The sequence below is a fragment of the Pelobates fuscus genome, chromosome 3 (assembly GCF_036172605.1).
Source record: "Pelobates fuscus isolate aPelFus1 chromosome 3, aPelFus1.pri, whole genome shotgun sequence".
NCBI classification, from domain to species: Eukaryota; Metazoa; Chordata; class Amphibia; order Anura; family Pelobatidae; genus Pelobates; species Pelobates fuscus.
The window spans coordinates 249,514,518-249,524,716 of record NC_086319.1 but is presented as its reverse complement, the minus strand read 5'-3'; the positions used below and the strand labels follow the sequence as shown (position 1 = coordinate 249,524,716).

Sequence of the window (10,199 nt, the reverse complement as noted above, 5' to 3'; positions counted from 1 at the left end):
ACTATGGAATGCGGTCGCCCCCCTCAGAGTGTGCCACCGGACCAGCCACCTGGCAGCACCTACCGTACATGCGGCCGCGATGTTACTGAAGCTGGCCGCACATTTCCCCAGGGGCGTACCTAGAGCATTTGGCACCCGGGGCGGACCCTGAGTGTGGCACCCCCCCCTACCCCCATAATAAAAATGTAAGAAAACACACACAATTTTTTCAATGTTTTCAATAATATTTATTGCACAAATTTGTAAACTGTATATCAACTTGAAAAAAATGGAACTATGAAAAATAAATTAACTTAGAAATAAATACAATTTAAATAGTTAACATTTACTTAACAGTTAATATGCTTTCTATAAACAAAAAACAGAGATCCAAAGTGACCACTCAGTCTATTCGGCAGAGGTAATTTGCAATGATTCACATCCGCTGCCTTTGAGTCTTCATTTCTGCAAACTTATCGATTACTTCATCAAAGCCAATCTTCCTTGCATATTCATGCTCAATTGAATGTATAGCCAGATTTGTCAACCTTGTCTCACTCATGGTTGAGCGAAAGAAATTTTTTTATTAATTTTAATTTGGAAAAACTTCTTTCACATGAAGCAATAGACACACAGAGAGTCAAAAAGAATCTTAAACACAGTGACAAATTTGGCAGAGATTCACAATAATCCCATTTAACAATGAACTCAAGGAACTGCAATGCCGTCCATTTCTTTGCTTCTTCAACACTGATCTTGGCAGCTTCCAAATGCCTCCGAAGACGTTCAATTTCCCTAAAGATGTCTTCATCAGAGAATTCGTAAAAAATCTCAGTCAATTTTGGAGTATAATTACGAATATCTTTCTCTGTTGCCACAACCAGAGAGTTTGGCTGAATAACAGCAAACATTGAAAATATTTTTTCAATTGCCTGGGAACGAATTTCCAACTCGTGATGAAAACGATCAAGGCACTCAAACATAGCCAATTCATTTCCTCTGGCAATGTGAGACCAGCGTCCTTTGCCTTCTCTCCTGGCATTGTTTTACGGAGCTTTACTCTCCCTCTTCTTTCCATTGAAATGTCCATTTCTTTACACGTAGTAGTTGCATAACAAATGGCCTTCTCCACAATTTCACTGCGCTGATCTGCTACAAACGCTTTCAAACCTTGTAGTTTCACAATGCACTTTTCAAGAGTGAGTCCCACAGTTTGCAAATATTTCTGTGTGATATTAACTTCTTCTAGAACTTCACACCAGAAAGAAAGGTAACTCAAAAAGAAAAATCACATACGGCAGACAGCAACATCTGAGCCGATCCTCTTGTGTCCACATTTTCTTTAGGATTACACAATTTTTCAAGAGCTGAAGTCAGTTTTTCAAAATTTGCCCTCACTGGCTTCACAGCATCATAATGAGCGCTCCATCTTGTTTGGGAAAGTCTTTTCACTGTCACATCTAAATTCTCCATCAGCACTTCCCAACGATGTGTAGAAACCGAAAAAAAGGAAATACACTCTCCAATGTTCCAAAAAAAGTCACACAGGAAGCAACACTTCCAAATGAGTGCACCCCACATAGGTTCAGGGAATGCTTTGCACATGGCATAAACAAAGCCTTGGGATTAAGCTCTTTTATTTTTGCCTGAACACCACCATGAATCCCTGCCATAGTTGCAGTATTATCATATCCTTGACCACGGCAAAGGCTTATGTCTAGTCCATCTTCCTCCAGATGTTGCAGGATATTTTCTGTGAGCTCAGCAGCAGTCTTTTCAGCAACAGGAAAGAAGCACAAGAATGATTCCTTTACTTCAACATGGTCCCCTTCAATATGAACATATCTGATCACTTCACACATCTGATCAGTGTGGGACACATCAGAGGTTTGCTATCAAAAAGAATCCCAAAGTACTTTGCTTTCTTGATATCAGCCACTATTTTGTCCTTCACATGATTTCCCAAAAGACAAATTAATTCATTCTGAATTTTTGGAGAGAAATAGGAAGTCATTCTCTTTCCAGATGCAACAGCATGTTTCAGCCTCATGAAATGTTCCTTTAAAATGGGATCATAGTTTGAGAGCAATTCTACCAATTCGAGGAAGTTGCCTTTGTTTGCGGATGACATGGTCTCTCTATGACCACGAAAGGGAAGATTCTGGTGAGCCAGAAACAAAGTTACATCCAAAAGGCGATGCAAAATATCCCTCTATTACCTTTTCTCTCTGTCCACTGTTGTTTGATGGACATGATCAATGCATTTTTGTAGCTTCAATCCTGCTCTCAAGGTCTTCCATTTCTCCAAGCATGTAAGATGCTGCTCAGAAGCCTCATGATCAGACACCTTTGGATGCCCCTGTTACTTTGTCATCAACAGCAAAAAGTCTGCAGCAAAAACAAAACAAACTTTGTTTTGATGGAGAGTACACCATCCACGTTCTAAGAATTTTTTCGCCATTAGGCAGAGCCTTATAGAACCATGCAGTGGTCAGCTGTCGACTCTTCCCTTTTGATTTCTCTCCTTGCCTTTCAACAGGACTGAATGGCCCATCCCTATTTTGGAAAGGTTCACTTCCCCTCTTAATAAGGTCCACTCTTTAAAACATCTGGAACTGGAACTGGCCAAGCAGCAACATCAAAATAAACTAACAGTCGAACAGTCTCCTCTTCTTCTTCATCATCATCATCAGTCTTGTTGATGCAGGCTTCTGCTGGAATCTCCTTCATCTACATCACTTTCGCCGCTTGAAGATAAAATGATCTTCTCCAATTCTTGCGCTTTCACATGTGAAGCTTCTTGAGAAGATACTTCAGGCATTTCACCTCTGGATTCAACAGACTGAACGTCTTCAGCACTTTCTCCTACTGCGGTAGATGTTGAAGGTGCAACATATTTTAAAATTGATCCAGACATCGCCTCAGCTGACTTTTCTCTTGCCTTCTTAATTTTTCGTTGCTGAGACCCGCTTGGTCGATTTCGCTTCATATTGGTGTTTTCTGCAGAAAAATTCTAAATTTATTTTGGCTCTAGTGTTCGCTAGTGCGATATCTGTCTTATATTTCCCATCTTGGCATACCATTTGTAAAAGTAGACAACCCAGGGTATTTAAAGGGACACTATAGTCACCCAGACCACTTCAGCTCAATGAAGTAGTCTGAGTGCCAGGTCCCCCAGATTTTAACCCTCCAGATGCAAAAATCACATCCAGCTTGCAGAACGTCCATAGGAAAGCATTGAGAAATGCTTTCCTATGGACTGTTTGTATGCGCGCGCGGCTCTTGCCGCGCATGTGCATTCGGCTCCACTCAGGAGCTGACGTCGGCTGGGGAGGAGAGGTCACCAGGGCCGAGGGAGCCCGGCGCTGGATTAAGGTAATTGGCTGAAGGGGTTTTAACCCCTTTAAACCCATTCAGCCACTTACCTTTCTCCAGCGTCGGGCTCCCTCGGCGCTGGTGACCTCTCCTCCCCCTGCCGACATCAGATCCGAATGCGCATGCGCGGCAAGAGCCGCGTGCACATTCAAACTGTCCTTAGGAAAACATTACTCTATGCTTTCCTATGGACGTCCAGCGTCTTCTCACAGTGAGTTTTCAGTGAGAATTGCGGAAGCGCCTCTAGCGGCTGTCAGTGAGACACCCACTAGAGACTGGATTAACCCTGAGTGATACATCTCTGAAACTATGTTTTCAGCTACAGGGTTAAAACTAGAGGGACCTGGCACCCAGACCACTTCATTGAGCTGATCCTTTAAGGGGTTAAACACATTTCTAGGAAGAGAAACAGCATAGGAAAGGGATTTGGGTTCAAAAGATGTAACGGCTAGGGCAGAGGTTTTGGAGAAGGGGGCCAGGGCAGAGGTTTTGTTTAAATGCGCCAGTTTTGTAGAAGGGGGAAGACCAGTGCTTTTGTAGAAAGGGGCTGGTGAGAACCTTCTATAAAACTCCTGCCCTGCCCCTTTTCTACAAAGCCCCTTGTCTCGCACTTCTAGAAAACCCCTGCCCTTCACCCTTCATATAAAAACCCTGCACCCCGATCACATAAATTTCATTCACTCCCTACACATAAAAATCCTGCACACCCCCTTAATAAAAAACAAAAACGTGCACAACCCCTCTTAATAACAAAAAACCTGCACACCCCCCTTATAAAAACCCTGCACACCCCTTAACAAAAAACAAAAATCTGCAGTGCACATCCTCCCTTCATAAATAGAATACTGCAACCCCCTTAATCAAAAAAACCTGCACCCCCATTATTTAAACCTCCCCCTTTAATTCTTTAATCCACAGCCCCTTTAATTAATGCACACCCCCCTTAATTTATACACCCCCTTTAATTAATACACCCCCTTAATTAATCCACACTCCCCTTAATACACCCCCCTTAATAAATCCTCATCCCCCCTAATTAATACACCCCCCTTAATTAATCCTCACTCCCCCTTAATTAATACACCCCCTTAATTAATCCACACACCCCTTAATTAACACCCCCCCCTTAATTAATCCACACACCCCTTAATTAATACACCCCCTTAATTAATCCTCACTCCCCCTTAATACACCCCCCTTAATTAATCCACCCCTAATTAATCCTCACTCCTCCCTTAATTAATACACCCCCCTTAATTAATCCACACCCCCTTAATTAATACACCCCCCTTAATTAATACACCCCCTTAATCCACCCCCCTTAATTAATCCTCACTCCCCTTAATACACCCCCCTTAATTACTCCACCCCCTTAATTAATCCACCCCCTAGTTAATCCTCACTCCTCCCTTAATTAATACACCCCCCTTAATTAATCCACACCCCCTTAATTAACCCCCCCCCCCATTAATACACCCCCTTAATTAATCCTCACTCCCCCTTAATTAATACACCCCTTAATTAATACACACCCCCCTTAATTAATACACCCCCTTAATTAACCCCCCTTAATTAATACACCCCCCTTAATTAATACTCACTCCCCCCTTAATTAATACTCCCCCCTTAATTAATCCACACACCCCTTAATTAATACACCCCCCTTAATTAATCCACACACCCCTTAATTAATCCTCACCCCCCTTAATTAATACACCCCCCTTAATTAATACACCCCCTTAATTAATACACCCCCTTAATTAAACCTCCCTCCCCTTTAATTCTTGAATTAATCCATTTTCCACCCCCCTTTTAATTAATTTAGCCCCATCACATAAAATGACTACTCACATTTTATTGATGCCTTGACCGACTAGGTGCCTCACCGCCCGGATATTGGATCCTTCCGCTGAAGATCCGTGAAGGCGGGCTGACGGCGCTGCGCACGACGTTATCACGTTGCGCGACGCCGCGGCCCGCAACACTCCTCCCCTTCTCATCCATGTAGTAAGTCCTGCCAGGCCGCAAAGGTGCTGCGGCTGTGCGCAGCGTAATGATGGGGGGTGACACATGACACCGGACGTCATGGCACCCCCCTAGTCAGTGGCACCCGGGGCGGGCCGCCCCCCTCCCCCCCCCCCTTAGTACGCCACTGCATTTCCCTCTCTATAAGATGGAAGAATCAGAGTACAGCTCAGCCCCCAGGTGCCGCGGCCCACCGGGAATTCTATTGAAACTAGCACTGACTCGTGGATAAGTCGACTCTGCAATTTAACATGAAGCTTACAACTAAAATTTCTTGACTTATACACAAGTATATACAGTAGTTTAATAGCCCTTTTCTGAACTCTTTACAAAGTATTGTGAATACTTTTTTTCAATGTCTTGGGTGCATGCTGGATACTTGCAGAATAGTATTATGATTTGTTGGCTTTGTGAAAAGCCAATATTCCACCTTGTGTTTATTGACTGAAATTTCCAAGTCCAGGTAATGTACTTTATCAATACTCACATTAGCTGTGAGTCTTATTGGAGTTGGTAGTTGATTGAGGTATTTCACCATGGCATTAGCATCCTCCAACTTCCCATACCTGAATAATTAATAACTAATGCAACCTCATCTTTAGTACCATTCTCTTTAACCCCTTAAGGACACATGACATGTGTGACATGTCATGATTCCCTTTTATTCCAGAAGTTTGGTCCTTAAGGGATTAAAGATAAAACAAAAATATCAATCCTATTTAGTTAATGTACCTCTCAATAGGCTTTCTTTATTATATTTTCATTTTTCCCCTTTAAATTCATTTATCAACTTCATTGGCTGTTTCTCAAATTCTACTAACCTAGTCCTCTACAGATATTGCTCAACCAGTGTCCATAGTGACAACTATCAAACAAAATAAAACGATTTACATCTACTGATTTAAAGACGGTGTTAGTATGAATGCGACTCTCTAGAACAGTGCTCCTCAACCCTTTCCTCAATACACACCATCAACAGTCCAGGATTTAGGGATTACGCAAATGTGTCTGAGGTGTTTAGAAAGGGGGGGGAGGAGAAACATTTAGATTCTAAGTTGTGTTTTTTTTTTAGAAACACACCTAGGTAATCCCTAAATCCTTGACTGTTAGGTGTGCCTTGAGGAGAGGATTGAGGAGCACTGCTCTAGAATATAAATATTAAGTCCAAAAAATTAACCATAGTGGCAGTACGATCCACAGTGAGCTTAATACCCCAAGAGTTGAAATTAAGATGTGCCAGGAAGTGACAAAGGTCTTCCTTTGACCCTCTCCAGATTCAAAATAGATCATCTATGAAACGATAGGTAATCAGATTTTGTACCCAGCTGTGCCCCTCATAAATATAAGATTCTTCCCAGTAGAACATAAAAAGGTTGTCATAGCTGGGCCCAAACCTAGTCCCCATCACCGTTCCAAGGATCTACAAATAAAAGAAATAAAAAAAAAAAAAATGTTTTTAAGAATAAGATCAATGCCTCTCAAAAGAAATACATTCTGGGGGGCGGGGCCTGAGTCTCAAGCTAGCTAGACGTGCTGTCTATGAGCTCCTGCCAGCACAAGGCCTAAATATGCTAAAACAGCACAAAAACTGCCACAAACAACGCAAAACGAAGCACGGTGGATACCCCTGATAAAGGTGACCATACCTGTCAGTTTCTTCCACCGTCTGAACCACGGCTGAGAGAGGCGGCCGATCTCCTGCCGAGGGCCGCATGCCCCGTGGTGCACCAACTGAAGCCCCGTTGCCCCCCCTTTGGACCTAGGGGGAGATCCCGGTTCCCACTGGGAACGCTTACCACACGGCTGCAGCCACTGATCCTGAGACCGCGTGGCGGGAACAAAGATGGCCGACAGACTGATCGTCCCAGCGAGCCAAGCAGACCCAGGGAGCCAGGACTGTGTCAAAAACTTTGAGGACAGATTAAACAAGCTATGCCGCGAGTTCTGGACTCGCATAGCATCCAGCTTACATATGCAGTTGCACCCGCTCACACCCAGCAACGACTGCAGAGGGCTGCGGCCCCTACACTGCTCTGACCTGCAAAGCCCATAACTACTTGCCGTATCTTGACGCCAAAAGTTGGGAGGCAGAAGGGGAGGAAGCAGAGAGCGCACCGTCCACAAAAGCACAAACCCAGAGCCTAGGCTACTGCCGGGACAGAGAACTCCTCCTTCGGGCCGAGAGCCCAAAAGGTATCTCCAATCACCCACCGCCCATACACCCAAGGGCGACTCCGAACCCAGGTGTACCCGAAGGCCCCAAGTTCTAACGCACACAGCAGGGGGACCCACGGACGCAGGGTGGCGGCTCTCACCACAGCCCGAGCTCGAGGAGCAGCACAAACTCGGCACCTACCCCCACAACGAGCTACCTGTCAGGAGTACCTTGCTCTCCGGTCGGGTCCCGAGGTGGAAGATCATGGCACCTTGTCTGCCTCCAAAGCCGCCAGAACCGCTGAGTGGTGTAGACTGAAGGACACCCATGCTGCCTGGCACCACAGAATTATGTTACTCCCTGCCTACATCAATCACTCCGGCTTAGTTCCCAGTGGCACACATATCAGCTGACTGACAAGTGAAATAGATATTCTTTTCTGCACCTCATATTCACATTATTTTTATTAGTTAATATTATCTAGCAACTTGTCACTTGTTAACTCTCTTGTTTAACTCTCTTGTAATACCTTTAGCCACTTATCAGTTTGCCTATATCACACGGACGCACATTTAACGCTAACTAGGCTCCATCTTTAGCTATAGGAGCTTTTCGTTCTTATCATGCCTGTATACTCAAAGCACATAGCGAAAGCACCTAATGCACATACCAGCGGACAGGTCCACAAAAGGGACACCTCATCACTACATAGCCTAGCCATACACTCTGTCGAATTTTCTTAGATGTATGCAACACGATAAGTCAGGACAAGTTATACCCTCTTGAAATGTATACGTTAAAAAAAAATGTGCAGTATTCTCAAATGCCAACAACTGATTTCATATGTTTGTCGCTTGAATTTGCAACTGCTATTGTGGCATTGCTAATGTACATGTCTAATCTATGCACAACTAAAATAAATAATAATAATAAAAAAAAGAAAAAGAAATACATTCTGGGCCTGAGGCAGTTCCATCCATTCAAGAAAAAAGTAATGGATTCAATCCCTTTCTCGTGCTGCATAATCGAGTACAGGGATGAATCATCTGTAACAAGAATGTCTCCCACTCTACCTGTTGAAGTATCTGCAGGATATGTCCTGTATCCTGCAGATACTCCTTCATATTCTTAACTATATGCTGGAGAAATTCATCAATGTACTCTGACACTTGGGCGGATGTTGATCCAATACCGGAGATAATTGGTCTCCCTGGCAGTCTATTTTCGTGTTTATGAATTTTTGCCTGGAAATGGTATACTTGTGCATTGGGGTGCAAGATTACTGATACTAATTCCTTATCAAGACATTCCACAAAACCTTCTAATTTCTTTTGCTTGATCTCCCTTTATTTTTTTTTTATAATTAACACTATCCCTGAACTATCTCAAAGACTCTTCAATGTAGTATTCCCTTTCCATCACTATAATCCCCTCCCCCCTTGTTGCCCTGTTTAATAACTGTTACTTCGTCCTCTTAGTTCTTTTAAAGTTCTTGCTACTGCATTTAAATTCTTTTTACATTTATCAACCCATTTGATCTTTTCTACTTCCCTCATTACTAGATCCTCAAACACAGTCATATAACTGGTTTATCAACCTGTATGAGTGTGTTATGAATCCATTTTCAACTACATCTTAAGATATGGAATGCAAGCCTAAAGTGATGCATTTCAGAGCTAAAAACATATACAAATATGAGGCTTGGGCTACGAACAAACACTTGTAATGTGTAGAGGAAGACTTGGGCAGGAAGAAAGGGGGAGTTTTATTTATGTACTTGGAATTGTCTGCGAATAGCGGACAAACAGTGTAGGGATGAACTTTATTTTATCCCAACTATGTTCCCGTGGAGTTTTACCTTTTATGGAGATCTGCTTTGCTAATCTTAACTGTCTCGTAGGTTTATTTTGTTTTTTTAAAGCATACATTATGATGTGCACTATGTATTGTCTTCTCTTTACACATTTCCAAAGTGAAAGCATGAAGAAATGCTGGATATATAGCCATGTGTGGGAGATTTGCTCTTCACTTTATCTGCTTATGTGAGTGCTATATCTTATTTGTTTTTATTCCTTTTATCTGTATATTTCTTTTTTTAATTAGATTTTGATTATTCAGAAGTATCTGTCTATCTACGGGGATAGTGTGAACTAATGGTAATTGCTCCTTTTTTCACTTATCCCAACTTGCGTTTGAATTGAGGTGTTTTCATATCACTTATCATTTATCACTTATCATTTACTGTTTCTTTGTTCAATCCAGTGTTTTCTTTAACTGTATGTGTGTGTTGTAGTTTTTCTTAAAACCCAACACAATAACAATATAGGAGTAGTAACAGAGCAGCGACCCATTTTCAACACAACCATATATATGTATGGTAGGTAGTATTTTGCATAAATAACTTAGACCACACAATAAATACAGACACAGTTTATTTATATTTCAATGGGCTAGGCCGTGGTGCTTATTTAAAGCTTAAAAGGGGCATACCACCATAACTTGATAACAGTAACATATTTACATAAACTTATAACTTCCCAAACCTTTAACTTTCATCATCACTTAATTACCAGTCAGTCATAGTCATAGTCAGTCACAGCTAACCTGACCGCCTTTTATATACAACCATTTAACACATCCTTCCTTAGAACTTGAACCTGAGGAT

General features: G+C 42.4%; 1 pseudogene; it reads right to left on the bottom strand.

Moving 5' to 3' along the window:
• Nucleotides 1–1,451: 1,451 nt before the first annotated feature.
• Nucleotides 1,452–2,709, bottom strand: LOC134601734 (zinc finger MYM-type protein 1-like; annotated as a pseudogene).
• Nucleotides 2,710–10,199: the final 7,490 nt, after the last annotated feature.